This window comes from Phycodurus eques, chromosome 20, assembly GCF_024500275.1.
Source record: "Phycodurus eques isolate BA_2022a chromosome 20, UOR_Pequ_1.1, whole genome shotgun sequence".
NCBI classification, from domain to species: domain Eukaryota; kingdom Metazoa; phylum Chordata; class Actinopteri; order Syngnathiformes; family Syngnathidae; genus Phycodurus; species Phycodurus eques.
The window spans coordinates 2787386-2795549 of record NC_084544.1 but is presented as its reverse complement, the minus strand read 5'-3'; positions in this window follow the sequence as shown (position 1 = coordinate 2795549).

Sequence of the window (8164 nt, the reverse complement as noted above, 5' to 3'; positions counted from 1 at the left end):
TTTATGCGATGCAAGGAAAAAGTAAAAGTTCTGCAACTTCCGCGGCCTTGCCAGGACTTTATACATGTGTGTTATTTATCATTGTGTGTATTGTATTTTTGTGAATTATTGCGTGCGTCTGTATATGGGTTGTGTAGTTGTGTTTTTGTGTATGGGTTTTGTATGTGTACGTGTTTAATGTATGTGTTTTTGTGTATTTATAAACATTTGTTAACGTGTGTGTGTATGTGCTATTGTGTATGGGTTTTTGTGCGCGTGAATGTTTCTGTGCGGGTGTATGTTTGCATGTGTTTTTGTGATTTTCGGTTTGCGTATACGTGTCTGTCTGTGTGTGTGTGTGTGTGTGTGTGTGTGTTTACAAGCATCTGTCAATACGTGTGTCCGTGTGTGCGTGAGAGAGAGAGAGAATGTGAGAACGTGTACTCGTCTGAGCGTGTGCGTGTGTGTCCACGGAGGCCACCGTGTCCAGAAGTGACAACACGTGTGTGCGTGTGTGTGTGTGTGTGTGTGTGTGTGGTGTGCAGGGAGAAGGTGGCGGTTCCCACAGCTCAGCTCTAATTCAGCTGTAACACAATCTCCGTGTGAGTGGCGCTCCTCTCTCCCTCTGGAGTGTGTGTGTGTGTGTGTTTTCCCCTCACAGACCCCTTAGGATCAGTTTACCATGTCAACAACAGGGGCTGGACGGCAGCAGTAACCGCACGCACGCACACTATACAGTACACAAGCACGACACCTTCTAGGAGTGCACAAACACGACGTTATGTACGCTGGCTGTTTGCGTTTGTTTGTATTCGTCTTCGTTCCTCTGTTATTGAAACGCAAATATGAAAAGTTAACATACTGTAAAGATTTATTTGAATGTATGTTATGTGTACTGACTTCTTACTAATGCAGGGAGTTTGACTGCAAAATGAAAACTATTCATATTTGTTTTGAAAAATATTTACTTTTGTATTTTTTTTTTAAATATTTGATAGTTTTCATAATTTCAAATCATTTTATTTGTATTTTGTTATTATTGAGAATTTGTTTTTACAATTGACCTCATTTTCAAAGTTTGTCATTCCAGTGGTATTTGTTTATAAGTTTGACAAAGTGAATCAATTCAGTTTGACAAAGTGAATCAATTCAATGAAATGCTGCCCCCCCCCCCCCCCCCCCCCCCCACCCCCCGAAGGACACTTGGGGCGATCTGAACACGTTTGGTCCGTGTTGTCATGGCGAGGCGCTTCACATAAGCCCGATAAAGGAAAGAACGTGTCGGGAGTCTTTATCTGACCTGTGCGCGTATGTGAATGGCTTATTGTTTATTTACGTGTGTGTTACTGTGTGAATGTGTCTGTGGTTTATCAGCATCTGTCTATGAGTGTGTGAATGCGTTACTGTGCATGTATTGGTGTGAATGTGTGTGTGTTTTTAAGTGTGTGTGTTCGACTATTGGCGCTAGCGGGGCAGAATCAATTAAGGACACGTTAAGCTTTTCCCGGCATCTCCCGCTCGGTGGGAAAACGGGAGCGCTCGCGTGTACCTGTGTTTCGGCACGTACGTGCGTGGGCGCATCTCGGCTATCAAGTGTCTGCGTATGCAAATGTGTAGGCGTGTTTATCGGCGGGTGCGAAGACAGCTGCGTGTGGCAAACACTGGGAACGATTTTTGTTGGCCTTCAAAGGAGAAACAAACCGATTGTAATGTGTGACTTAGTTCAGCTACAACAAGTCTGCTATGAGTTGGGGGCGTGCGGATTAAAAAGTGCGGTGCGCCCTCCTGCAGGGGGGGTGAGCACCCTTCAGAGGAATGACATGTTATATCAGCTTTGTTTTGTGTGTGTGTGTGTTTTTTTTTTTTTTTTATTTTTTTTTAGGTTTCATGCAGGTGTGAAGGGGGTGCGCCAACATTGAAGCGGGTAAAAGTGTAGTGTGCTGTCCAGTGATAAAGTGGTTTTGACTTTTCGTGTGTGCGGAGTTGAAGGAGGTCCACCAACTGTCGATCTAAAATTTTAAATTAACTTCATTTCTCAATCACATTGGCGCACCGCCTTCTCCCACCCCCCAACATTTTTTTTTTTTTTTTTAAAGAAAGCTGTTACCTTAGGCCACCATTCAATTTTTCATCTCACACTCACCTCTGGAGGGCGCACCGCACTTTGTCAACCAAGCGCTCACTTCACCGTCCAGATAGCTTTGGTGCACCCCCTTTCCACACCTCATACATCCTAAAATAAAGGTCACATCAAGTTGACAGATTCCGCAAAGCTGCGAGGCGCACCACTTTTTTTTTTTGTTTTTTTTAAGTGGACACATAATTCCAACCCTTTATGCACCCTCAAAAAGGTTTTGAAACAAAGGCATAAATTAGTTTTAAATATATTGCGCACCCTTGAAAGGCACGGCAGCCTTTTTTTTACGATGACAGTAAAAAATAACGTTTTTTTTACCCCCTCGAAGGGCGCTCATGCACTCGCAGGGGGTGCGCGCGCACCACAGCTAGGAAATCCCTAACCTAGGCGCAGTGTTATCTTATCAGGCGCAGGCGCACCCCTTCCTGGTTTTATCACATAGCCCGCGGCCCGGCAGCTAATTAGCGACTTGCTATACATTAGCGGCTATTACGCCAAACATCAAATAGATCAGATGCGGCGATTTCCGTTTGACGTCCGCTCGGGCCGTTCCGGTGCCGCCGCGGTCCCCCGGCGCGTGACGTGGGAGCGCGGCCCGGGAGGGGAACGGGATTCTTGACATTCCTGCGCTGGCTGTGGGACTGTGAGAAATATGTCTTCAAAAGTCCCCCGCAACCCTGCGTGTGTGTGTGTATGCGCGCGTGTCCCTTAAGGCAGTGCTGCGTGTACACATTACTCAACACACGGGTGTGCAGACCATTAAGTATGATGCAAGTATGGAGGTGCGCACACCAATACATACATTGTAAATTTGGTCCTTTGGAGGTGCACGGACTGTTTGTGACACACACTTGTGCAAGTAAGCATACTTGAGTTCAGCGTGACATCACCCTCGCGCGTTCCAACTGATGCCAAATGATTATGATTGCGAGTGTGTGTGTCTTCTAACTCGGGGTCCTGACAGCTGAATACACCTACTTTCCCATGCTGTCACGGGTCAAAAGGTTGCAGGCACAGTTGTCTCACACACACACACACACACACACAAGGCCTGTCCTGTGTGCTGTGGTTTGTCCACAATGGTGCTCGCAAGCACTGAAACAGGAGAGGCCACCGGGGGAATTCTGGTGTGCGTGTGTGCGCTAGTGTGACACAACAATAACCAAACATACGTGTGTGTGTGTGTGTGTGTGTGTGTGTGTGCGCGCGCGCATGTGTGTGTTAGCCCCAGTAAGCGTGAATGGCCTTGTGAAGCCTTCTGTCTGTTTAAATGGAGGGATTTACCGTGTGTGTGTGTGTGTGTGCGCGCGCGCGCGTGTATGTTTGAAGTGTTGGCATTGAGAATTCAAAAGCTTCCTGCGTTTCTTACAGATAACAACAACAAAAAAATCAGTTCATGCCAACCTTGTTTGTTTCTCTAAGGTGTCCTGCAACCTTGTTTAAAAAAACAAAACAAAAAAAACTGCAAAGTTCAAACTTTGACATCTCCAATTTTGCACAAGCCGCCCAAACCTTTTAATGTTATAAATATAGTTCATTAGAAGTGCGCGGACCACAAAGTATGATTGAAGATGCACAAATTGTTCAATATGATGTCAATCTGGTGCATTAGAAGTGAATGATGTGAATTATTTGTGCTGTAAAAATGGAGGTGCACGGACTTATTGCATCTGGTGTAAATAAATACTCAACCGTAGAAGTGAGCCGACTTTTGAATAGCGTGCAGTGAAAGTGCAAAGAACGTTTCAAATGGAGTACATTAGCGGTGCATAGACCATCGAATATGATGGGACTGTAGTGCATTAAAGGTGTACATACCATTTCAAATGTTTCATTCAAGGAACGCAGCTTTTTTATTGTTTATGTTTTATTTAATTTTTGTTTTTTTGTTTTTATATAAACACTGCATGGTGTAAAAATGAAGGTGCGTAGCGTGAAGCATTTTCCCGAGCCATCTCGGCGCAGCTGCGGCCGGCGCCGGGCCCCCGTAAAAACAAATCTCCTCGAACGCAGACGTCCCGTGAGGGGCACCAAATGGACGACGCGTTAAACTGTCTCGTAATACCGAAGCGTTTCAAACGCGGTCCGGCCCCGATGACGGGACAGGAAAAAGGCCCGACGGGAATTGGGAAACTGACAATTGCACTTTTCGTATGATCGGACTGGAAGAGAGTGTGCAAAAAGTTGCACTTCGCCATTTGGAGCCATGTAAATGTACCTCTAAGAAGCTGAGGGATTTAAAATCTTGGGAATAGTGCTCATTATAATTTTAGTGGATATAAAAAAAAATAAAGTAGAGCTCTTGACAATTACCATGTTCCCTCTTGAAATGTATATACTCACAATTGGATCGTTTGGAAATTTAGTAAGAAATTGGAGAAACATGTCACAATATGGAACTACAATCCCCCCCCCCCCCCTGTCATGAGGGAAATTTAAGAAGTCATACATAAGGTTCACATTCAAAATGACATTACTGGAAAAAATGTAGTTTGAATTGTACAAAACATTTTTTTTTTTAAAAACATTCTTTGATTCCGATGTTTGCGTTTCCGAGGACCCCTCGTAAATTTAGTCGGAAATCTTGCGAAACGTTAAGCAGAGAGAGAATGTTCCCGTTCCTTGTTGAAATGTGCACATCGTCGCATCGCAGAAATGACACAAAAACATAAGCGGGGACAATTCACAGCAACATTTCTAAATTCCCCCTCGGCGGAGCTCTCCCGGGACGGCGGCATCTCTCTCTCGGGGTCTGCTCTTTTCGCAACGTCCCGAATAAGCTTGGCGCAGAAATAGCTGTGAGACCGCAGCACGGCCGTCGCGGCGGCGGCGGCGGCGGGGCTTTCCGCCGTGCCGCCCGGCGAGAACAGGCGCACAGAAAATACACAAATGGACACACGTCACGCTCGACGTAAAAAAACACTCAAAAGAATCCAAGGGGCACGCAAAAATAGACGCCATACTTCCTTTTTCATCGCCATTTAAGATCCGAGCTTATTGTCTTATTATTATTATTATTATTATTAGGCCGCCATTCGGGATCATTTCATGTTATGTTTGTGTTGGTACTTTGGTGCGGTGTCTCCGACATATAGCGCAAATGAACGACTAACTAACATAAGGAATTGAGTTCAACTTCAAAGTATCGACATTTCTTCCGGGCGAGAAAAGCGAACGTCTCATTCCGTAACGAGACTGTACCACATGGAACGAAAACCCATTTAGTGTCCCGAAGCGGACCGTTTTGTAGGGCGAAATTTGAACGAAAACATAGCCAAGTTTGTTAGGTTTGTCAAAATGTGTCACCGTGCCGTATAAAAGCAAACCGGATTTTGCGTTTTTGGGCTGTCGGTGTTGACCGTAGCAACAATAGACAATGGATTTAGTTTTCCGAACAGGACTACCGGGAAATGTCGTCACAAGTCTTTCCGACCTAGAAAATTCCAACATTTGTCATAAACTCTGCATTACAAATGGAGAAAAAAAATTCGCATTTAGCATTTAACAACACAGACTAGGTGGCGGTGGTCGTGAAACGGAGCCAAAGTCAAATCGTACCGAGAAAATTCAGACAGTTATAAATTCTTAAACGCCAATTTTCCTCGCTCACATTTAACAATGGATGGTTTGCATCGAGTATGTTGACATTTAGCGGCCTGATTACACACCCTGCGATACGAAACCAACAACGGAATTACCACTCCGGAGCGTAGCATCACGTGGTGCGAAATTTGTATGAGAAGATACTCAAGCGTGACATAAATGTAGACGGTTTACGAACCAAATTGGCCGTTCCAAAGCGTACTATCAAGATCTGAATCCAACGAGACGGCTTGTTGGAAAGCGATCGCGTTTTGTAGCTTGGATAACATTTAACGCGAACATTTGAGCGTGTGGAAAACAAGACAAAAGACGACAAAAAAGCTCAGGGAGTTCTCGGTTAGCGATTAGCACGCTAGCTGAGCTACGACGTCCGGAAGTTCCCGTCCTCGATCCTCGGCGGCCTTTCCCAGCACAGGCGATGTTTTGTGTCCCACAAAGGAAGCTCTCATCCGGGCTTCGGCCCGGCCTCCCTCCGGACCCCGAGAAAAGCCCCGAGTCGCCCTGACCGCAACCCGTCGAGGTGCCAAGAAGGAACATCTGTGCTACTCGGCCTCGCTGAGACCTTCGGTGAGCTTTGTGGGGGTGGGGTGGGGGGGGGGGGGGGGGGGGGGGGGAAATGGAGCGGGGGCGCCCTGTGCGAGGGTCCTGGGAGCCTCGCAACGACGAGCGGTGTGACGCGAAGTGGCGGGCGAGCGAGTGCCAGGACTCGGCCAGTCAGTCAATGAAAACGGATCGCGCACGACCACCCATTTGACCCTTTTTGAACCTTTTTTCTTTCTCTTTGTTTCCATGCTAATGCTAATATTATTTAAAAAAATAAAAACTCAAATTTTGTCCAAATTATTTGCCTTTTGGTTGTTTTTAATGTGACCCTTGGCCTTTCCCCTAACCCACTCTAACACAAATTAGATCCAAAGAAAACATTTGGCGATGCCGCAAAATATTATTTCCTATTGCTGTACACAGTCATTGTCAAAGCGTGTATGTCCAAATTATTTGCACGTATTATTTTTAATTCAACCCCCCCCAAAAAAAAATCTGAAAAAAAGTAATAATTACCTATTGCGATACACATAATTGTCATTGTCAAACATGTCCACATTGTTTGCATTATTTTGTTGTTTTTAATGTGACTTCCCAGCCAAACTAAGTTGGATAAAAAGAAAACACTCAACATTTGTAGATGGAGTACTCACAATATGAAAGCTGCCCATTTCTATGCACATAATGATGCCATTATTGAACATTATGTTGTTCACACACACCCCAAAAAAATGGCTAGAAAACAAACCTCCAAATTTGGCGATACCTCGCAATATAATCCACATTGATGAATATATATCTATCTATATATATATATAATATGATGATGTCATTATCGAAGCATGTATTAGCAAATTATTTGCATTTCGGGAGGGTTTCATTCTAATCCCCGCCCCCGTCAATATGTCCATCCATCCATCCATCCATCCATTTTCTGAGCCGCTTCTCCTCGCACGGGTCGCGGGCGTGCCGGAGCCGATCCCAGCTGTCATCGGGCAGGAGGCGGGGGCACGCCGTGAACTGGTCGCCAGCCCGTCGCAGGGCGCGTCCAAACAAACAACCATTCGCACCTACAGGCAATTTAGAGTCTTCAATGAACCTACCGTGCATGTTTTTTTGGGGGGATGCGGGAGGAAAACGGAGCGCTCGGAGAAAACCCACGCAGGCACGGGGGAGGACATGCAAACTCCACACAGGCGGGGGCGGGGATTGAACCCCGGACCTCAGAACTGTGAGGCAGAAGCTCTAACCATAATGTAATTCCCCATGGCTATACATATCATAATGTCCCAAATAATTTACATTTTGTTGCGGTTTTTAATGTGGGAAACGTAAGGCTCGTTGGTGTGTTTCCCTGTGGGTGTTGCCCTTTAATTTTGACTCGCTTATTATCTCCATGGGCCTGGGCTGCGTCTCGCTCCCACACTCTTTCTGTGTTGTGCAAGCGGCGTGCCTCATAAGAAGCACGCATCAATAACCACAAGTGTGCACAGCAAGACGTGCGCATCTCCACGCGGACAAAGCTACAAAGCAAGTATGTGCGGTCAGCGTCGGAGTCACGTCAAACCGTTTCTCGTCCCCCATCACGTGGCTTTCTGTCATTCTTTCCGACTTCAAATGCGGGATAATAAACGTCGCAAAGATTAAAGCGAGGAATGCTCACACATGCGAGCTAATAACGTCATAGCAACCCAAAAAACAAGCAAACATTTCCAGTAAAACAGGACGAGATCCGGTATGTGTTTTTGTCTTCTTCGAGACTTCAGTAAATGAATTATCGTATTTGGAGTGAATCATGCTGTGTCGTGTCGTATTTGGGGGGAAAAAATTAATCCGAATTAAAGTGATTTGTATCTTATCGCAACATAACTGAGTGAATGGTATCCTATTCTATCGTAGTCT